The 23,276-nt window shown below is 44.4% G+C and overlaps 1 long non-coding RNA gene across 1 annotated transcript in view; it reads left to right on the plus strand.

Annotated features, from left to right (window-relative positions):
- The window catches only part of LOC119716003 (uncharacterized), a 56,669-nt gene that overhangs the window by 17,101 nt on the left and 16,292 nt on the right, over nt 1-23,276 (plus strand). The window contains exon 2 of the long non-coding RNA XR_011807220.1: nt 21,718-21,823. This is a non-coding gene — a long non-coding RNA (uncharacterized lncRNA). The remainder of the gene's footprint in view (nt 1-21,717; nt 21,824-23,276) is intronic.

Genomic DNA, 23,276 nt, shown 5'->3' on the forward strand with positions numbered 1-23,276 from the left:
GATAGAACAGTTAAAGAGATGCTGAAGTATTATTAGGTGTGGAGTGCTGAGTCCAAATACTTAGCACAATTACCACAGTAGCTGGTCGTGGAGACTCAGGCTGCAGGTTACTGCCAGCCAGTGCCAATGTGCTTCAAGGGAGTCCGACATTTATTGGGGCATATGTTTATGGGGAATATAGGACAGCAGCCTTAAGCTTAGCTGCGTAACAGGAGAAATAGGTAGCAATCAGCAAGCTATCCTCAATGAGAGAAGTGAAAGGAAAAGGGAGGAGAGATCATAGTAAGTATTTAAATTAACAAGAGCTATTCGGCTCCTAATATGAAGGACACGTCCTAAAACAGGCATGTCAGAGCAACGGGAAAGGCAATTTGATGAGAGGGAAGCACTTAAAATAATGAGATTGCTTTGTGGTGGACAGGGAGGTCAGGGTTATGTAGAAGTCTGGACCTGGTCAGAGCTCCTCATTTCAAACTAATGAACCCCTTGATGACAGGAGCTGGACTTTCTTGACAAAGGGGATGTACTGTTTGCAGCAAAGCGGTGATGTCAGTGTCAGTAGCAGCACCGAGAGGTTAAAGACGGTAATTTAATTCACTTGGGCAAGCATCTGTCACCTTTCTCGTCAGGAGGTCTGCACAAATTCCTCTTCTGGGTTCAAGTTCGCCACTTTATCTTCAAAATATCAAGGCCAAACAGAGTTCAGTTTTACATGCTCACGTAGAAGTTCACCTTTAATTCACCAGAAACATCTTGTTTCATGGCTCATAAATATTAAACTAATATAAATGTAACCTTTATGCTCTCAGGACTTATCATGATTGAGAGTATTTAGGAGCTAAAATTTCTGAGCTGCAGCCACTTGCTCTGCTGTTAACATCCTCTGCTAGAGGCTGAATGAAAGCATCAGCACCTGTGGTCAGCTCAGACTCAGAAATGTCTCCAGTATTTTCCACTTTCCCTCCTCAAACTCCCAGTTTAGACAATTAGACAACCATGAAAGTCCCAGTCTGACTTGTGAGCTTTGAAAACAAGAATAAAATCCCAGATTTCTTCAGTGCCCCATCCACAAAAGCTGTGCCCCATATAGTGCAGAGCCATCACTGGTTTCTGTGGCACTGTGGCTTCATATTGGCCACACCAGAGCTGCCTTGTCCTTCGTCAGTAATTCCTTGGTGTATTGCTGAAAAGCAGCACCGTCTAGAAGTCACTGGTAACAGAAATGCCCAAGCAATTTTTGTGCTGTAACTGCTGAGACGAAAAACTTGGCTGAGAAAAAACAGAAGTCATAAGTCTATTTGCCTCACCTACTTACTGTGCGCTTATCTGGAACAGCTTGTGAAATTCTTTGGAAACATAATGTTTTTAGCAGATATGGGCCAAGACTCTCTGTGAGCTCGCCAAAAGCAAACTTTAATTCACAGCCTTGATATTATGGGAGAGCTATACTTCAAGTGGTCTGATGTAGACTTTTCTGACATTTATATGGTGAAATACAGCTCAGTTGCAGTACTTACAGGGGAAAAAACATAAGTAGAAAAAGAATACCTTTTAGGGAAGTTTTGTTTCTGATGACCAACATTTAAAAGTCACCATCATTTCTCCTGTGGGTGTCTGAGAGAAATTCCTGTATTCCCTTTTGGTGCACAGAAAGATATACATAGTTGGCTTTGAATCTTGAAAAATAAAATTTTTCCAGACACTGGATGCCATCAGCTTCTCCAATTTCTGTTTAATTAAGAATGTTGTACCATCTGAGGAACAGTACATGGACCTGCTTGCTTCTGCCACCAAGAATGCCACTCTATTCAACCCAGAAAGCTTGTATTAGCTCTAAGTCTATTCTTACTCCTTCTTCTTTGTTCTGCTGCTTTGTCTCTTTTGGGAGCACCTTCCTCAGCCTCACCTGCTGCCTGCTGTTGACAGAAATGGGACATGGAGCCTGCTACATGTTTCAGATTTCAAAAGCGATACTGATCTCGTACACAGAGAAGTCCACATAGACAACTGAGTAGATGAGCAGTGTGATGGAAAGTGAAATTAACCAAATAAAAACAAAAGAATAAAGGGCACTCTTCAAATTGGTAGTGGCTTTAAAAAAAAAAAAAAAAAAGAAAGAAAAAAAAAAGAAAAAAGGTCTGGCAGGGGCTGATGATATCCTTCACTGCAGATGGTGCCTAGGATGCTATTAATGCTCTCATGCTGATGATGACAGGTGTACAAACCAGAAAGTGACAAGAGCATGAGGGGGCTTTTCAGAGGAGAGTTCAGTCCTTCAGCTGAGCTGCTGAATCTCGGTGTCTGGCAGAGACCTTGCATTACAGTTACGAAGTTATGACTCATATAGGATGTGTCCAGTGAAATCTCCTCTCAGAGAAGGCAAGTGGGGTTGAGTATCTCTCCTAAGCAGGTCGACCTGTTGGGGGTGGCACAGAAATAGGTTCAAAGGGAAAAGCCGGTGTCCCAGAGAACGCATAGGTGGGTATTTTGCTACATGAGTCACAAGTGATTTGATCTTCACATAGGGGGTAATCTTGAGCTTTATGCAGAGTACCTATGCTATCAAAAGCAGATTAGAGCCTCTCCCCGTGTTCTCTTGACAAGCCTTTCAGTCTGCCTGGATGAGCATGGCATTAGGAGGCCGGCGCTGCTGGAGGGTCTATTTTTCTGATGAGGCAGGAGATGAAGTCCTGACTGCCTGTTGTTATTCAAGAGCTGATAGCACTTTCTGTGCAGAGAAAGCCAATGACTCTTGCCCTGTGTGAATGTATTATGTTCCACTTCAGTTTCCATGGCATTTTGCTGTTCTTGGCCCAAATAATTGTTTAGTCCTTGCGAGTGCCACGGTACTGAATAGCAAAGCGTTTCAGCCCATACATAACATTGTGGCAGGACTGGTGATGAAACTTAACTTAGTACTGATATAACAGAGTACTTGTGTCTGTGAAAAGTCACAGTCTGTGGTTTGTATTCAAAGCTTCACTGCATGCTGAGAAAAGCTTCATCGTGCTAGACCCGAAAAGACACCTATATGTCTAAAAGTCAGAGGCTGCAACATACAGCCTTCTGATGAGCAGCACAGGGCCCAGAGGCCTGTGTTTGACACCTGTGTGCAAGAAAAGTCCTGCGCCCTTGCTGCAGCTCCCAGGCCAGCATGCTGGGCATATGGGTGGGCCTGTAGGGCAGCAGGGTGGTGCCTCCATCCCTGAGGGGTGGTGGTGTTCATTGGCCTCTGTTCACCTCATGGGAACAGAGCTCCTAGCAGCACTGGATAGAGCTGTTCTCCAAGAGGCAAGAAGGTGAGGTTTCACTCCCTCATTTCACTCCCTCATCATATATATCCACACGGGTTAGGAGGTGTATGCTGGAGGTGAGAGAGTCCATGTGGGAGATGGCACACGTGGGTCTGCCGGTCTCTCACCTCCTATAGACAGTGATGGGGAAAGGGTGATTGGGGAAGAAGGGACAAATTGCCTGGGTATTGTAAGAGAAGTCCCCATTTTCCTCTCGTTTCTGAAGAGAGGTTTGAAGATATCGTGATGTCTCGACATGTGGCATGAGTTAAGCATGTTCTGAAACCACCTCTCAAATCCACCGTGTGGGTTGTAGTGAAAGGCCTTCATAGGGATTGTATTTGGGCATAGATCAGGTATTAAGCTCAAGGAAAAAGCATTTGTGAAAAGCTTAACTCTAGGCATCTGAGGCACTTGAGCGAGGAAAGAATCAAGCCTCTGAAGTTATCCATCTGGGTGCCTGGCCAAATAAGGATTTTTCTAATGATAGTTTTAGACGCAGTGCCATACAGAAAAATGGTGCTTATCCAAGACCTACAGGATTATTTTGATATGACAGGAAATGTTCTGGTGTCTTTGGGACTGTTCAGTCTGGGGAAGAGGAGGCTCAGAGTAGGGTCTTATTGACGTCCATTAATACCTGAAGGGAGGGTGCACAGAGGGCAGAGCCAGGCTCTTTTCAGTGGTGCATGGTCCCAGGACAAGAGGCAATGGACACAAAATGGAACACAGGAGATTCTCCTTGAACATCAGGAAACATTTTTTTTTCTCTGCTAGGCACTGGCAGAGGTTGCCCAGAGGTTGTGGAGTCTCCCTCCTTAGAGATCTTCAAAAGCTGTCTAGACTTGGTCCTGGGCAACCTGCTCTGGGTGTCCCTTCAGAGAACCCTTTGAAGATGACCTCCAGAGGTCCATTTCAGCCTCAGCCATTCTGTGATTCTGATATTCTGTGATTCTGTCTTTTTAAACATTCACCTCTTCTTTGTCATAGAAAGTGCTATTCAATGGAAATGACAATCCACGTGCTCCTTTCAATCAAAGCAGCAAGCATTACTGTTCAGCGAATCTTGTGACTCAAGGTTCTGTAAGATATGCTTGGATTCTGCAATAATAGATCCATTAATAGAGGAATTAACTTACTGCGCACACAAGAGAAAAGCTTCGCTTTGGGAAAAGTGACAGAGGTTCTGGAAGAGGATTGGATAGAATTTTGCTCTGAAATGAGGCAGCCGCATGTACAGCATTTTTTAGTGTGGCAAGTCCATCCCCAAATGTGTTGTTTTATCATTATTTTCCTATTATTCACACTGAAAAATATCACCATAAAAATATTGCTTGTTCCAGTATATTACTCGGTTACTAGGGTTACTAGATGAGATCTGTTTGGAATGATTTACAGCTCCTAAATACGCTTTCCTCCCCCAACAAGCTGACTGAGAAGAAGAATCTGCCCTAATAAATTAACCATGGTAAATGTGGACTGACCTACAAATTAAGAAATGCAAGGTTAAATACAAACATCGATCAAAGGCAAGAACTATAAATAGATAATGAACTGAAGAAACAATGCCTGTAAAGCAAAAGACTCCTGGAGTTTTCATGTTTGCTGGCAAATGCTACTTAAGTACTCCGCTCACCAAAAGAGGAGGATACTGTCTACATGCGTTTGGAGGAAATGTTATTGTGCAGCAGGAAGCCTTGTCACTTTTACCTAGACTAAGTCAAGAAAAAACAACTTCCTCCATGAAACTTTGCAGGGAAGTTGGACACAGCTCCTCCAGAGCCAGCACTGTGATCTGACACGTGGTATCCCCGCCTCCCACAGATGAGAAATTGCAGCTCTGGTTGTGCGTTTTCTATTACTTATTTCCTAGGGACTGTGATTGTCCTGTGGTGTGATGGAAAGGGTGCTGTGTCCAGAAGGAATATATGATGTTTTGGGACAAACTGGCAGTCAGGTCCAGCTTCTTTCTGCTCCACTGGGAGCAGGTTCTTTTAACCAGTTATTATGTTTTGCACTGTTCTTCATTTATTTTGGCTTTCTGCTAAGTCAGAAACAGTATTGTACAAAGGGGCAACATCTTAGCCTTCAGCTTGCAGGTGGAATACGTAAAACTGGGTGCTGTCATATATACTGAAACATAAATGATATGGGCAAACTAGCAGATTCCTGTGTATCATCACAGGTCTAGTGCCTGCAGGGCAGTCACACTAGTGCATAGTGAGTGAGGACCTAGTCTCACAGGAATGGGGTCCTTCCAGCCACGTTTTGTTTTTGCAAGGTTGGCATCTCTGTTTTGAAAGGCAGGCCCTAAAGCTCTCGGGTTGCCTGAAGTGTGATCTTTTCTTGGAGCCTTGTAAACTACCATCAAAGGTTTTGGGAACACCCTGCTTCATTGGAAACATGATCCCTGCTGGAGGTCTCTGAGCCTGCATGGTTGTAAATAATGGATAGAGAGATGCCTTTAGAGATACAGGACAAACACTAGGGAAATGAGGAGCCTAGGAAACATTCTCTGTTAATTAAAATCCTGTTTTCAAGTAGATGCCTCTGGCAACAGGGAATATTGTATGTAGCGCTGGAAGGGATTTAGGAGCAGGTTTAGAAATGGAATGGTACTACGTGGATGAAAGCACTGTCTTTCATAACCACAAAGGAAGAAGATCAAGATGGAAAGGATGTGGTTTAATTAGCCCACCAGTGTAATAACTCATCTGGGAGTGCTACTTGGAAGGATGTTGTAGAAAAATATCATCTTCTTTTTCTTTTCTTAAGTGTCTCTTCTCTTTGGAGGGCTATGTCAGCTTTCCCTCTATCAAGACCCTGAGGATACAGGATCAGAGTGGTTGGTTTGTAAGGGGCCCGTGGAGATCACCTAGTCAACTCATCACCTCCCCCCACTCCAAGTAGTATCCACTAGAGCAAATTACTCAGGAACAAGGCTGTGAGCAAGCTCGTTAAGACTGTCCAATTGGGTTTTGAATATCTCCAAGGATGAAGACTCCTCAAATTCTCTTAGCAACTTGTCCCAGTGTTTGACCAGTCTCACAGTAACAATGTTATACTTTTTTCTTATACTGAAATACAATTTTCTGTATTTGATTTGTGTTTGTTTCCTCTTGTCCTGTCACCAGGCACCACTAAGAGTCTGGCTCCATCTTTACTCCTCCCATTGGGTATTTTTATACATTAATATGATTTCCATGAGCCTTATCTTCTCCAAGTTGAACAGTCACAGCTCTCCCAGTTTCCCCTTATACATCAAATATTCTGGGCCCTTTACTAGTTTTGTACCCATTAACTGAACCCACTCCAGTATGTCCTAGTCTTCCTTGTACTGATGAGCCCAGACCTGGACCTGGCACTCCACAATTGTCTCACCAGTATTGAGCAGAGGGGGAGAATCACTTCTTCTTCCCTGATGGCAGCACTCTTCCTCCTGCAGCCCAGGATGCTATTGGCCTCTGCAGTGACTTTGCATTTCCTTTTGTTGAACACTGGGATTTCCATTAGCCCACTTCTCCAGCCCATCGAGATCCTTCTGAATGACAGCACATTCATCTGATGACACTACTCCCAATTTTATCCTAGGGACTTTTGTACATTCAATTTGTTTAAATGCAAATTTGATGAGGTTATACTAAGTCTCATATCAAAGTCATTAATGTAGATACTAAATAATATTGACCCAGCTGTTGATCTCTGAGATACTCCACTAGTTACTGGTTTCCAGCTGGACATCATGCTACTGATCACAATGTGTTGAGAAAATCAGTCAGCTGTCAGACAAACTCACTATCCCCTTATCTGTGCCTCACCAATGCATCCATGAGAGTGCTATGGGAGACAATGAAAGCTTTGCTACAGACAAGATGAGCACCATCCAGTGCTCTCTCCTCAAGTCATTTAATCATAGAAGGCAATCAGGTTAGAAAAGCATGATTTCCCCCTTCATAAATCCTTGCTGACTACTTCTGATCACCTTCTTGTCATTCAATAGTCTGGATATGATTCCTAGAAAGATTTGGTCCATCAGCTTTCCAGGGATTTTAGGTGAGGATGACTAGCCTGTAGATTCCTAGATCCTTGCCCTTCTTGAAGACAGAAGTGGAATTTGCTGCCTTCCAGTCTACAGGAAGCCCTCCGGGTCACCATGAGCTTTCAAAAATAATCCAAAATGGCCTGACAATAACATCAGCAAACTCTCTGAGCACTTGTGGGTGCAACCTGTCAGGTCCAAGGGACTTATGTGTCTTCACTTTGTTTAAATAGGCACTTGCTAACCTGGTTCTGCTCCACCATCTTACCAGTAAAGACCAATGTGAAGAAGACATTGAGGATTATTTTTTTTATTTTTTTTATTTTTTGGTCATCAGGGCCCCTACGTCATTCAACAGTGGGCTGCACATTTTCCTTAGTCTTCCTCTGGGGGCTGGACAAGCCTCAGCAGTATCTTCCCAAATGTCCAAGCCCCCAGCAAGCAGCAAAACTCCCTAGACATCAGTTCTGGTTGCAGGAGGAGGGCATCTAACCCCATCAACAGGCAGTGTCCCACTGCTATCACTTAAATGGGTCTTAATGACCCCAACCAGTCTCACTAGGGACTCCCATTACACCTTCTGCCTCTGTTGTAGGTAACCTTGTCTCCAGTCCTGCCTCCGGGATGGGCCTTGGGCCTGCATTACAGGTAGGTTGTAACTATCTTAGTCCCTAGTCCTCTGTCTGGCCCTGTTTCCTGCTTCCCCAGAGTGGATTCTGTGCCATCACCTGTCTCTTGGTCACCAGATGATTGGGAAAATGTCACTGTCACCTGCTTACTCTACTAGGAGACAGGGAGTTGAGGGCACTGCCATTGCTTGGGTCACCCTTGGGTCCCAACTTGTCCCCTTTCGTGGCACAGCCCTGTTCTTGCTGCTCTCTGGCACACACTCAGGTGACCCTCTGATTCCCTCCAAACAGCTTCAGCCCCTTTCCCTTTCGTGAGGTTTCTGAAGAAGTCTCTTCCTAAAAGCGTGTATTTTGGGCGTATAATTCTACCATCCTTGTATGTACATAAAATGGTGTAACAAAATGCACACTGGTTTGTAGGAGACTTCAAGTCCCACATGGACTTCCCCCAGACTTTAATTTCAGTTCCTGACAACTGATTCTATTTCCGAAAAAAAATAGTTTTTACCCCAGAGCTTTGCCACAAGGTGTTGCTCTTAGTTAATTCTGTTGCTCCTCCACCCTCCTCCTTAGCTGAGGTCTAAGAGACTTAATTTCCTTGCTGTTATCAACTAAATACACATCTGCTTTCTGATTCACTTAAGATGATTTCTAAATCAAGCTGGTGCTGCACATGACTTTTTTTAATTGGTACACCCTGACTTATCACCTTTGAGACATCCTAGCCATGCCCTAAATCCTGGTGATTAAGTCAGTCTCTTAATAATGTTCCAAATCACTTCTATGCAGGTGTGCAATAATAATTTTATGAGGCAGCTTCTTGGCTGCAGAAAGGTGTAGGAGAGGTGTTCAGAGCATATTGGTCTTCTAACAACAACCAAGAATCATCTTGTCACTGAGGCATTGCTGCATGGCCCTGAGTGGTCCGTCTGCCCATCTGCCTCTTGCTAGTTCCTAAAATATCTTCTTTCTTATCACTCCATCCTGGCCACTTTATCAGCCTTCCTCAGGAAGCCAGCTGCCTGGCTGTGTGCTGAGTGCACCATGTTGCTTTTGCATATCCAGGCACGGCTCCCTTGGCTCATTCACGTCATCTTGAGAGGGATTTGGAAAATCACTGAACCGTATCACCTCTGAGTACAAGGAGATGGTGGCACCTCCAGGAGGCTTTGTCTCTCATTGATAGATGTTGTTCTGGGTGACATTTCTTAAAAGAAAGGGTTTCCTTTTTTTTTTTAGGGGAATGCAGTGAGCTCTCCTCCTTGCAGGTTGCCGTAGCTGAGTTCACCTTTGAGATCATGATTTGTGCTGTGAAGAGAGGCTGGTGCCCAGGCCAGGCACATGAAACATCATCTCAGCATGGCTCTGTCTGTCTGACACTTGTGCTTTCTGTGACTCACCATCTCCATGTGGAGATTTTTATTAGTTTTGGGCAGAGTGGGGGAGGAGAGGAAGGAGGTCAAAGGATCAGTGAAGATTTTCTGACTCCCCTTTTCTGTTCCCTATTGCAAATCCTATGACCCAAAGCTCCATTTAAATGCTCTCTTGCTGAATCCCACACAGAAATTGGGGCAATGCATGCCACAGCCTTCAGGTCAAGCTGTCCTCTGTATGGGAAAACTATTCTGGAGATGCAGCTGGAAGAAACATAAAGAAACGATGACATGCTCCGAGGCAGCAGAACTGGGGGGAATAGGGGACAGCTAAGGGGAAGCAGCACTTTCAGGTCAGGCTGTTTAGGTTCTACCATGGTGCCCTCTCACAGAGGCTTTACTTTCTGCTAATGGGAGGTGTTTTGAAGGGTCTAAATCCCTGCCTTTACCCACTCCCACAGCCTTGTAAACTCCTGGCAGACATCTTTTGTTCTAGTGACTTTTGTCCTCAGATGACTTCTTCAGATGACTGTCCTCAGGTGTCTTCACCCACATGCCCTTTGGTTTTAAGCTACATTAGCCAGCAGTGTTACTTGCCTGTATATTAGTCAGCTGTTACATGTTTTAACTAAGGAACGGCACAGTTGAGTTCTCACACATTTGTTAAGTGATTTATGAAATTACAGAAAGATTTGTTCAGATAAGCTTAATGGATTTTATTAGCACAGCACTTATAATTTAGCGCTTTGACAGAAGGAAAAGAGCCAGCTCCTTCAGGCATCCTCAGCCTAATTTCTCCTGGGTCATAGGACAGAGTTCAGCAACCCATACACCCTGATCAAGCCTCACCTTGAAGAGAAGAATGAGAGCACGGCTGAGCAGGTATGTAACTCTAGGAAACCCACGTCATGTCCATCTGACATTGCTGTCTTGCATCACAACAGCAGTGCCCAGCCTAGTTTCTTACTAAGGGCAAGGTCAGCATGGTAAATGTGCATACACTGCTGTCAGGAGTTGTCAGGCTGTGTTCCCTCCCCTATCTGGTTCCTTTCTCTTGGTTCATTGCGACACAAGCATGGTTATAACATCTAGATCTCCTATAAAATATTTCAGAAAGAGAAGATGTGAAGATATCCCCCACTGCTCTCAGGGTGAGCCTCAGGTTTTCCACTATTATAACTGGGATTGCAAACAAAAGCTCTGGGATGCTTTATGTTTAAGAAACACAAATGCGTGTTGATGCTTAAAGCACAAATGTTCTGGGGCTAGTAGATTTAGGTCCTGACCAGACGTGATGTGAGCACCACGAGAAGACTCTGTATTAAAGGAAAACCTCTTAGCTGTATGATCAGACTGTAACTCACTTGTTGTAGTCTGTAAAGGTAGGTTTATGTACGGTGAAAAACTCTATGAAGTATAAACAAGATCAAAATTCAACCTCATTACTAGGTACTCTTGGCAAGAGCTTGTAGAGCATTTTGGGAGAGTTTCTGGGGAAGAGAAATGATGCAGCCAAAATGCCATCTTCTAGGCTTATAGCAAGCTGCTGCCTGTCAGTGAGGAGATAAATTCTTCCTGAGGACGGCTGCCTTTGCCAAAGGGAGCACTGTGCTGCTGTTTGAGATATGCAGTTGCAGAAATGCAGGTTCCTGCTTGTGGGCTCAAGCTGAAGTTGGGCTTTTAGCCCTTCATGTGTGTTCTTGTGTCTAGCTGCTGGGTTATGGGGGCGAATCATGTGCCAGAGGAGAGTTTGATTTGATGCTATAATTAATTCTGTGGGAATGACATCTTCTGTCTGCGAGCAGCAATGTTGGGTTGCAGAAAAGCTAAAAATACACCATATTTACTGAAATAAAAAGCTACAGATTAATTTTCAAGCATATTTTGAACAGTTGGAAGCCTTTTTCACAGAGAAAAGATACAGCCTGTATCTGAATGTGTATGTCCTGCTGAATTCCCTCAAGCCCTATGAAGTAGAGACAGACGGGCAAATTGGCACCAATCATTTATATGTTATTTGGTGTCCTGCCTCAAAGCAATGCAGTGACTTTTGCCAGTGAGCCCACAGGAACCCAGCAGGATCTGTGTTCTCATAATGTGGTGAAGTGCCAGGGTCAGGATGGAGCAGTCATAAGAAATGGAAAGTGTTGGATGTGCATATCTGCTGAAGAGTTGTGTTTTCACACGACAGTGGCAAGATGATGGGAAAAGGCAAAAAAGAGTACTATAGACACTAGAGTACTATAGAGTACGTATAGAGTACACTAGAGTACTATAGTACACTAGAAGTGGCATATGTGCATATTCTAGCTTTTTTATTCTCAAACTGATCTACCATGGACAACACGCAAAAAAAAAAAAAAAAAAAAAAAAAGTTGCTTTGTCAAATTTATGCAAGTTTTAGGCAAGCAGTCTTTGTAAGAAGAATAATGTACAGATGAGAAGGGACAATTTACACTGTTTGTGCCCACAGGAACAGTGCAGGTTGCTGTTTCTTCAACTGGTCTTCCAGTCGTGAGCCAAGAACTGAGGACTGCATGTCCTTTACATGTATATTGTCACTGTTGGATCTGCTCTGCTGATGGCTTGGCTTCACTGCCTGTTCGACTTAATACAAGCGTTTATGGAGGTAGTCTCAAAGAGTTTCCCTGCAGACCTGCTCTGAGCCCTGTTTCCTTCCTCATAGAAATGAGGCTCATTCACAGGATAGAGGTGGGATTGACACCAAGGAGAGTCCTTTTTCTGCCTCAGCCATCAGCTCCCCAAGCTCTGTGGATCACCCTGCTGGGTCTGGAAGAAGAGGAGAGCCTATTGAAGAATGAGCAGACTGATTTGGCTGTGATATGTACTGTCCACTGAGCAGTAAGATCACTGTACTCCTCATGAAGTTCTATAAAGGTGAAATGTTCAGCGTAAATAAACAAAATAAATAGCAACAGCGGTTGTTGCAGTCACCCACAGGGCGGAGAATTGCTTGTGATGGCCTTCCTTCACTGCTTCCCTCAGCCTCACCATGCTTTTGAAGGCAACTTTGTTTTTTTTTTTGTTTTTGTTTTTGTTTTTGTTTTTGTTTTTTTAAAAAAAAAAAATAAAAATAGTTTTCCTTTAATTTTTTTTTTTCTTTTTTTTTTTTTTCCCAACAGTATAATGTAATCCATGGGTTGCTACACTAGTTCTGACATGAAAAATTCATGGCTGCAGTGCCTTCCTCAAGAGAGATGATACTGTAGACATTTATCACTATAAAGGTACTAATATACAAATGGTTTTGATTTAAATCTGTGATAACGTGAAAACAGAAGAGAACCAGTGTAGGAAGGAAGCTGCTCAGGATGAAGAGCTGGATGCTTTGCTGGAGTAACTCCTTTGACTTCAGCTGTGTCAGTGCTAACAACATCTAAAATTTAGGCATGTGTTGCTTAATAATTTTTCCTGGGGGTTAGGACTTACATGCATTTTTATGACTTCGTGAAGGATGGTAGAGGGGGAAAAGAGCTTTGTTGAGCCATCCTGTGCAAAAGATGTGCTAACAATTCAAGTTTATTTACACATTTATATCTTAGCAGCTGTGTATGGGCTTTCTTTCCTGTTCAACTTGAAAGGTGGAGTCATTAAACATCACTTTGTAACACTTCATTTCCACTTCATTGTTTTAAATTTTCTCTTGTTTGTAACTACTATGTGCCATTTTCACTGCTTTCCACTCGTCTGTATCCCTTCTCCTCTGTGTTTTTTTTTTTTCTTTTCTCTACTTCTGAAGTAAAGAACTGGAAAATCCCCATAAAACTGCAAGTTAGCACTGACAGACATAGATCTTCCACTTACCTTGAATTCTTCTGTAACTTATTGGCTATTTTCACTCAGTATCTCAGGGCGAAGATGACAGCTGTGCAATCACACACACAGAATCTCTAGGTTGGAAGAGACCTCAAGATCATCGAATCCAACCTCTAACCTAACACTAACAGTACCCACTAAACCATATCCCTAAGTTCTACATCTAAACGTCTTTTGAAGACTTCCAGGGATGGTGACTCCACCACCTCCCTGGGCAGCCCGTTCCAGTGCCTAACAACCCTTTCAGTAAAGAAATTCTTCCTAACATCTAACCTAAAACTCCCCTGGCGTAACTTTAGCCCATTCCCCCTCGTCCTGTCACCAGGCACATGGGAGAACAGGCCAACCCCCACCTCGCTACAGCCTCCTTTAATGTACTTATACAGAGCAATAAGGTCACCCCTGAGCCTCCTCTTCTCTAGGCTGAACAAGCCCAGCTCCCTCAGCCGCTCCTCGTAGGACTTGCGCTCCAGGCCCCTCACCAGCTTCGTCGCCCTTCTTTGGACCCGCTCAAGCACCTCGATGTCCTTCTTGTAGCGAGGGGCCCAAAACTGAGCACAGTACTCGAGGTGCGGCCTCACCAGAGCCGAGTACAGGGGGACGATCACCTCCCTAGCCCTGCTGGTCACAGTGTTTCTGATACAAGCCAGGATGCTGTTGGCCTTCTTGGCCACCTGAGCACACAGCTGGCTCATATTCAGCTGACTGTCCACCATCACTCCCAGGTCCTTCTCTGCCTGGCAGCTCTCCAACCACTCATCTCCCAGCCTGTAGCTCTGCTTGGGGTTATTGCGCCCCAGGTGCAGGACCCGGCACTTGGCCTTGTTGAACTTCATGCAGTTGACCTCAGCCCATCGGTGCAGCCTATCCAGATCCTCCTGCAGAGCCTTCCTACCCTCGAGCAGATCGACACACGCACCTACCTTGGTGTCATCTGCAAACTTACTAAGGGTGCACTCAATGCTGTCATCCAGATCATTGATGAAGATGTTGAAGAGGACCGGCCCCAGCACCGAGCCCTGGGGGACGCCACTAGTGACTGGCCTCCAACTGGACTTGGCTCCATTTACCACAACTCTTTGGGCCCGGCTATCCAGCCAGTTTCTAACCCAACGAAGCGTGCGCCAGTCCAAGCCAAGAGCAGCCAGTTTCTTCAGGAGAATGCTGTGGGAGACGGTGTCAAAAGCCTTGCTGAAGTCAAGGTAGACCACATCCACAGCCTTTCCCTCGTCCACCCAGCGCGTCACTTTGTCGTAGAAGGAGATCAGGTTCGTCAAGCAGGACCTGCCTTCCATAAACCCATGCTGACTGGGCCTGATCGCCTGCTTGCCCTTCAAGTGCCACATGATGACTCCCAAGAGGATCTGCTCCATGAGCTTCCCTGGTACTGAGGTCAAACTGACCGGCCTGTAGTTCCCCGGGTCTGCCCTCCGGCCCTTCTTGTAGATGGGTGTCACGTTTGCTAGCTACCAGTCAGCTGGGACCTCCCCCGATAGCCAGGACTGCTGATAAATGATGGATAGGGGCTTGGCCAGCTCCTCTGCCAGTTCTCTCTGTAAAAGAAATGCATGGCAGCCTGTTTCCTCCTACTCCAACTCTGTCCCAACACTCCTGACCTTGCTTGTGAACCAGTCCAGCTGGCCTCAACACTACTTCATCTACTCCTTTTCACTGCTCTCTAGCTCCTGTTCAGCTCAGACATAGAGAATATGGACTAATATAGATGGATGGTGGCTGGGAATAGTGCCATAAAGGGAGGCTCAGGCTCTTCTTGAAATGCATGTTCTTGATACATGCTAGAAGAGTTGCATTTAGCTCTGGAACAATGGTTCTTCAAGAAATGTATAAAAACATGCACTAGTATTTTTTCCTGTGGAGTCCTTCTTCCCAGTACAGAGTTGAATTTCTTCCTGTCACTAGGATGATTCTTGTAAACCCTCCTAGTCAGCAGGTTGCAAAGTTAGGGTGGAGTGGGAGCAAAATAAAGGTGGTGCTTTACTTTACTCAGAGGACTTTGCAGGCTGCTGGTGGTGCTGGACCTACCTCCAATCCTCTTCATTCTGACTGGAAAGATGCCACCTACCCCTTTGCTCCTGGGGCCATGCCCCCAGAGCTTGTGTCCTGCCCCATGTCTTTCCATCCTCTGCATCCTTGTTCTTGTTGAACAGGAGAATCACATCCTGTCCAGTCACCTTCTCTTTGCATTGTGTCTTATCTCTCTTTTCCTAGCATAACTTCAGATCTTCCCACGCTCTCCTCCTCCTCCACGCTATTTATCCACATCTGTTGATACTCATGCATCCCCTGCTGCATCATTCCTCCATACGTTTTAATTAGGATGTCCAGCACATCCTTAGTTCCTTTAATTTAATCATCTTTTTTTTCTTGCTCTTCATTTCTCTTTCTCAGAACCTCATTTCTTGCTGTATTAAGTTCATTTCTCTTGTTGGTTCTTCAGCCGTTAAGAAAATGAGGTATAATGAGCATCTATCAAGATCCATTTTCCATTTACCCATGAAACCATTATGATCATTTTTGATTAAAATACAGATGGGCCTGAATGGAGTCAAGGAGTAATTAAAATGAAAGAAAACTCACCTCAAGTCTTGTTTCAAATTTCGTATGAATCCAGATTTGTATTTCCATAACTTTACCCCGTGTCTGCATTCTGTGCTCTTTTATAATCCACAAACCTCTTTGGTATTAGGAACTCACAGACCATTTGTCTTACATTACCTGTAGAGCTAGGATAAAGCCAAAATATATAAGTCTTAATTTACTTCCCTTGAACCGAAAGATTAGTCATCTGCAAGCAGTCAATTGTGCTAATTACGGTGATCACTAAACCAGCCGCATCCTGATCTTACTCGATCAGTTTCAGAACGGGAAATGATTGCATCAGCCTCATTTCTGCTGCACATTCTCACTCTGTCTCTCTCTCTTTTCCTTCTAATTTACGTTTATTTTGAACTGAAAATGAAGCATCATAGATTATCTATAAAACACAGCTACTAAACATGAGGAACAACCCTTATGGAAACTGCAGCATGGCTGAAAGCAGAATGTTTCTCCTCTACATTAATGTAACCAGACCAGAAAGATTCATTATAACTCCAGGACTAGTAGGTTTGCATCATCCTCCCTTTGCCCATTTTTCTTCTGATTATTTTCCCCACCCCAGAAACAGCACAATACATCCAGTGCATCCCAGGCAGACATCAGACATCATCTTCCTTATCACACGTAGTGACTGTTGAGATAGTTTCCTCTCAGCTTCGTATCTGGGAGGATATGAATATATCTAAGAGGATATGAACATATCCTCTGGGATATGAACATATCCTATGGGAGGATATGAACATATCTAAGAAGTAATTGGGCCAAGCACTTCAAACCATAAAGATTTCTCTTTATGTCAGATGAGGAGCTGGACACTGGTTCTGGAAAAGGGCAAAGTTTCTTTTTCTGTATGGTCTGCCTCATAGCATCCATATGACACCGCTGCAAATTACTCTAAACAAAATTGAGCTAGGCATGTGCTGAACTCCTCCTTTTGCTCTCAATTTTCACACACAAAACTGTATCTTTTCCCCGATTTAAACCACAGCTGCAAATACATATCAAATCACTGGAACCAAGAAATCCATGACTCTAGCATTTCCCTTTCCTGGTGCACCTCTGGCTGTCAAAGCTGCTGAGTAGTTCCTAGGGCTGAGCCTTCCAGACTTTGCCCCTGGCTTTCCTCACTGAGACTCTGCAAACTCTCTCTGCTTGAAGGCCTGTGCTGTAAGGAGTTTGATCCATTACCTGTGCATTCCTAAGTATTTTTCCCTGCATTATACTTAGCTATTGATTGTTCCCTAAAAAGTCACTGTGCTGACAAGAACATTGGATAACAAGGACTGTGTCCTCATACTGCTTAGTACTGGTGATGTGTCACTTTGTCTGTGTCTGTAGAGTCATGTTATGTTATCTCTGTCTTCCCAGTGGAGGGAGGTTCATCTGGCTGATGATATCTGTGAGATGCTTGTGGATGTGCTGACAGATTATCCCTCAGCTGGTATGTTTGGATGCTGATACATGTTCCCAAATATTGTATGCTATGGAGAAATGTTCATCAGGGATGTTGCAGCCCTGGGGAAGGGAGGAAGACTTAGGATCTGTTAAAGCCAAAGGAATGGAGACCCAAGCACTGGTCCAATGCCAGTGGCACAGACCTGTCCAGTCCTGGCATGAAGTGTGAACATTTCCCTCTCCACCCCTGCAGTACATGAAGCATGAGAAAGGTTGTCTGCATGGACGGAGAGCAGCGGGTTGCTCAAAAGGTTGCCACAGGAGTCATGCTGCTGTTCATCTGCTCTGGCACACATCCTGTAGGCATCCTGGGTTTGCCTGTGGCAAATGTTACTGCATGCCATGAGCAGTGTGTTCACCTCCTCGGGCAGCTGGGGAGCAGGCAGGCAGCCCCGTCCCCTGCCCTTCAGGAGGAGGAAGTTTCCAACAGCTGGCTGATGGTGAACAGAGGCCTCAGCATCCTTCTGTACCTGTCCTCTTCTGGCAGCGTGGGGCAAGACAGAGAAGAGTGAAGGGAAGGTAGTGGTGCTGCTAGCAGGAAATATTGGCAGGGATGTGATTTTTCTGCACTCATCAGGCACAGATTATTTCTGCCATAAGGAAGAAAGGAGGGCAAAAGAAAAAAATAAAAAATAAAAAAAATAAAGGTCAGTGGCAAACCCAAACTATCATCCTCACCTTGCAGGTATAGGCAGAGCCATCTATAACACCATGCCAGCATTTAACTAAGCAGGGTCCTTTCAGAATGATTGCGGTGTGACTGAGCAGCAAGTTCAGCATTTAAAATGAAAATCAACACTTCCCAGCAGTGAGGTAGATCATTAAACATTTTGTTGCATGAGCCAGCATCACTTTTCTGAAAAAAGGTGTCAGGATGTTCAGCCAAATGTGCAATTCAGTTGGCTTAACTTTCCTGACCGCTTTCTAATTTGGTTTTAATGAAGATATAATTAAGAGGTAATGTCAGTAGAGCAGAACATTGTCACAGGATAATGGTCTCCTGCTGCTGCATAAATGGTAAATGCAGTAAATACAGAAGGAAAGCGGGAATGTTTATTTTCAAAGCAGGAGGCATTGATCCTGGGACACTCTTCTGTGTTGATACCTTTATTTCCATTTTGTCTGGAGAAAGAGAGACAGCAGACTCGATTGGTTTTGGCCCACTCCTGCTTCGCAGGAGGAGGAGGAAAACTCTCAAGGTGGTGGTGCTACAGTGGGAATGCAGGGCTGCTAACAACAGCTCATGGGTTAGACTCGCAATTGCTCACTTTAACCTACGGCATTCGTGCTGCCGTAGGGAAGGCAGCAATTGAGTGCCTCCGTGGATCAGTGCTACAGAATAACTTAGCCATGATAGTAGTGTTTATAAAAGCAAATCTCCCCTCGGAAACCTGCCTTTTTTACTTTACGACTAGCTGGAGCTCGTGTGGTTCATCGTTTCTGGTGAGCAATGTCTGTCTTGCAGCATTGCAATAGCAGAGATAAAGATTTTATGTTCCAGCAAATACTGTGCACCTCCACTGCAATTCCGGCTGCAAAATATTCCCATTCTAAACGTCACTCTCCATTTTTCTTCAAAGTTTTGCAAAAGTTCTTTGCAGAGAAGTGCTCTTCCCAGGCATTTAGGCCAAGTAATAGCTTTAACTGTTTTTTGCATTATGGGGGATGACAAGATATACTATCTCCTAAAGCTAAGACTGTTTTTTCAAGCAGAAAACTGCATAAAATAACTGCAAATGAGACTTTTGCTGAAATATGGATAAATCTGCGAAGTTAAAACTTCCTGTGAAATTAGTACTCGCTGAAGAGAGCTGTCTTTGTTCTGTCTGAAATATTTTGGGTTTTGAATTTGCAAACTAATGACAATTTAGAGCACACAGTGTAAGTCAAATCTTCGAGGATGCCCAAGGAATAATAGTACCTACCTCTTATGTAGTGCTCTTCATCAATAACTCACAAAGCATTTTATGCTAATGAGAGTGAAGGCTAGCCAGATATGGCTACATCAAAAAAAAAAAAAAAAAAAAAAAAAAAATCCAGCACTTTTACGTTTCTGCTCTGAAGTGGAAGCAAATCCAGCCTTTCAAAAACGCTAATAAAAGCTCAGAGACAGTTAGCATGCCATATGTTAAACTCATCCAAACTAAAGGGGATTTGCCTTCAAGGCCAGAGCAGGTCTTGTATTTAAACGTTCCCTAACTACTGCATTGCTTGCAGTCATTTTGTTCTTGCCTGGAGAGATGTGCACGCTGAGGTGGGCTTCCTGGGTCTGCGGCCAAGGGGTTGGCAGGAACATGGAAACTGTAATTCTGAATGCCCCATTTGGCTCTTGCAGGCTTGATCTGGGCCTGTCATCTTCTGCAAGAGGATGTGCCATCATTCTGTCCATCTCATTGATGAGGGTAGATGCTCTTCACCTACTTGTCCTTTGTGTAGTACTTTTGCCAACAACCTCTTGCTTTGCACGGAGCTCCAAGCAGTTGTTCTCCGTTTAAGCCACCACAGCTCAGGTGGAGCACTTTCTGGTGAAATGAGGCATCTCCTTCTGGACCAGAGAATCTCACCTGTCACACAACAGGCTCTATGACAGCTGCATGCCTGGTAAAACCTTGTTTTGTCCAATCACCATTTTACAGACAGAGGAAATTCTTTTACCAGCTGGCCAAACCCCAAGTCATCATCACAGCAGCATTTTCTCAGACATGAAAGTCAAGATGCTGTAAGCTAAAGACATGTGCCTGATGTTAGGAACTGGTAGGAGAGCTGGGCATAGGACACAAATGCTCTGCCTCTCAGCACATTGACTGTGAAATGGCAGAATTAAAAGCAGGGGGTATTTTCAGAGATAATACTGTGAATCTGGAAGACTTTGTGAACACTAGAGTCACAGGGCTGTATTTACATCAGGGGCACCTGGTCAGAAGTCCCTGTCAATTAGCTCTTGATATTGTCAAAGGAAGCTGGAAAATCACATGGAGGAGCTGCGTTTGCTCAGAGGGGCTGATATGGCCAATGCTCTGTGTCAGCCCCTTTGAAGGGGGCATGTGCATCCTTGCCCGATTTGTTGCTCCTTGCCCAGCAGGAGGAGGTTGGTGGATCCAGAGGTCCAGCATCTCCAAGAGGCGAGGAAATATCTGGAGAGTCTGTGTGGGCCATCCTCAGCCACTTGGGCAAACCTTGAAACTCTGTCAGGGACAGGAGCAGCCCTGCAGCCCCGGCCATAGCCTGAGCAGCAGCAGGCATGCTGCCCTGCCTGGTCCCTGGACCAGGATGTGCTGTGGGATACAGTGCCTCACTAAAGTGCTGTCAGCCAGGCAGATTTATGGAGGCTGCCTGTTGCAAAGTAAAGCTGGAGAGGGAAGAGGAGCAAGGAGCAACACATTTCCCTTTAAGTGAGTAGGAAACTCTCCAGAATTTCCTTCACCCTGTGGGAGCATTTCACTTTCCACTGAACAGCACCATAAATTTCACCTATCGGTAGAAGTAAAGATGTTTTATGGCTGTCCGGGCTGAGCTATGATTGACTTACAGTCCTACAAATCATTCCTCTGCTCTCCTCCCTCTTGCCTCCTAACCGGGAGACAAGCAGGGTGGGAGGGAACAGCCGTCACAAGCCCCTAATGAATGAGGGGAGAGACATCCCACAGCTTTCCTCTGCTTGGCTGCGAGCAGGCAAGGGGAGCAGGCAGAGCTGAAACCCTGGGGTGAGCAGCAGGCTAAGCAGTGCTGCTCCCGCTCAATGGGATGCTGAATCCCCCCGGGTAAGGTGCAGGGTGCTGGGCTGAAGAACAAGGAGCCAAGAAGAGCCATGCCGTGAAGGATTTGCTCATGCCAAGGTGCCACGCAGCGCTGCGTGCCGTGCTGGAGCGTTTCCAGATCCGGAGATGTTGCATTTGTAACAAATCAGTATGCGTGCTGCTTGCTCTGTTGGAATATCATCATTGTCCTTTATTACATTAAAGGGGAACATCTTTATCTCATGGTGATTTGGGTGGGACGTGACATTGCCTGATGTAAGAGGGGCCTGTAATATCAAGGAGACAGCCATGAAATAATGCGTTACACACTGAATTGAACAGCAGGCTCATTTACATTTCTTTAATTTGGAAATATGAACATTCGGAAATTCTCTTCTCCACTTGCATTCCCTTATTTGGGGAACATGTAAATTACATTTATGATAATCTAGTATTTAACTGGTACAAGCATTGCAAATTCCAGAAGCAAATGTTTCAAAATAAGCAGGAGCTGTGCCAACTACCTTTGAAAATGCATGTGGCAAAAACCACCTCTGCAGATGACTCAGGGTGCATTATCTTCGGCTTCTGGACCTGCTCCTGCAAAGCTTGTAGAGCAGATGGGATGGCCAGGGTGAGGCTTGTAGGGCTGGACCTTTTCTCCCAGTCACAGTCGAGCATGGCAGATGGATTTAATTAATAAACTGGTTGTATCGCCTCTTCTGTTGTGCGCAGGGTCATTTTTCGCAGCCTGTGAGACCCCGGAATTGCAGATGAAAATGACGGCAAAGGACCTTTTGGATCAGCCATGCTCAAAGAATGCTGAAAAGCCTCTTCTACGGTAATCCCACCCGTACTTTTTCCAGTCTCACGCTGGAAACCTTCTATTAACATTGCCTCATGTTCAGCTGCTCACCAGACAGTTTACTCTATTGCCTCTGTAGCAGCTCTTAGTATTAAGTCCTTTCTCTTGTACCTAAATGGAGTTGTTCCACTTTTAATTTGAGACCCTTTTACCAGTTCTGCTGCAGGGAAAGTTCATTCTCACAGCACACAGACATGAGTGCTGGCTGCTGCTCCCTCCTGCCGAATGAATTGCTTTCCACTGTGCCCTTCCCTTGCAGCATCCACAGCTCTTTTTGCCATTCCCTCTGCCCGTCTTTAAGTTCACTGCCACTTTTCAGTGCCTTTTTTAGGACGCAAGGCTTAAAAGTTCATACCGTACTCCAGCTCCAGTCTTGCCCGGGCTGCATGATGCTGCACGTATCCCTCCCTTTGTCATACATACAGCAGATCCCTTTTTACACCGCCCTCCCCGGAACACCAATTGGTTGTTTTGCAATGTGAGCTCTTATGCACTTCATTATCCACTGCAACCCCAAGGTCTTTCTCTATATTAATGTTTCCTAAATATCTGTGTTGATTGCTGTTATTTCTCCCTAGGTGCATTACTGTCCCATTCATCAATATTAAATAAATTTCATTTTGTTGATGTCTTCCCATGACTCAGAAACTGCCAGATAATTCTGCAAGAGGGATTTACTATCCCTTTCCACCTATTCATTTTATATTTTATTGCTTTCAGAACAAGCAAGGTTAAACAGAGCATTGCTTCATATAGATCACATGTTCAGAATACAGTAGGGAATAAAAGTATTTGGATAAATAATTGAAAGCTGAAAGTATGATCTTTTTAGAAAAGCAAGAAAAATATAATCTTTTCCCATAAAATATAAACTTAAAAATATAAATATAACTTGCATTTATTTTTTTCCCCTTACCCAAACTCGAATGATCAGAGGAAGGTAAAGAAACAAAATCTACTACCTCCTTAAAAAAAGTCAGAAATCTTTAACAAGCCTGAACTTTCCATGTAAGCATTTACATTTGAAGCATATGACTTTGGGGAGTAAAAGTATGCTGAGAAATCCTGACAAAGGTGGCATTAAGGCAGTACCTGCCTGTTTCACAGAAGGAACAGCACAGAAATTGTTGCTTTGATTAACAGCTCATCACTTTTCAGGAAAACTCTGAAACATTTGCCTGAAGTGAATCATGTGCCATGGTTCAATGGGCTTCCATGTGTTTTTGCTGTGCAGAACGGGGACTGAACTAAGCATATGCTGCAGAGTCTTGGTGAACAGCAGTCCCTTGAGCAAAATTTTCAGGCTATTGAATTTAGGCACCTGGGTACCTGGCTATATGTGCCTTGCTCAAAGCACAGTAAAGGTATGCTGAAGAGGTGGGAACTGAATCCAGAATTACAGCTGTAACTCTAGTCTCAGAGAAATCAG

The sequence above is a fragment of the Anas platyrhynchos genome, chromosome 2, assembly GCF_047663525.1.
Source record: "Anas platyrhynchos isolate ZD024472 breed Pekin duck chromosome 2, IASCAAS_PekinDuck_T2T, whole genome shotgun sequence".
In the NCBI taxonomy this organism is placed as follows: Eukaryota; Metazoa; Chordata; class Aves; order Anseriformes; family Anatidae; genus Anas; species Anas platyrhynchos.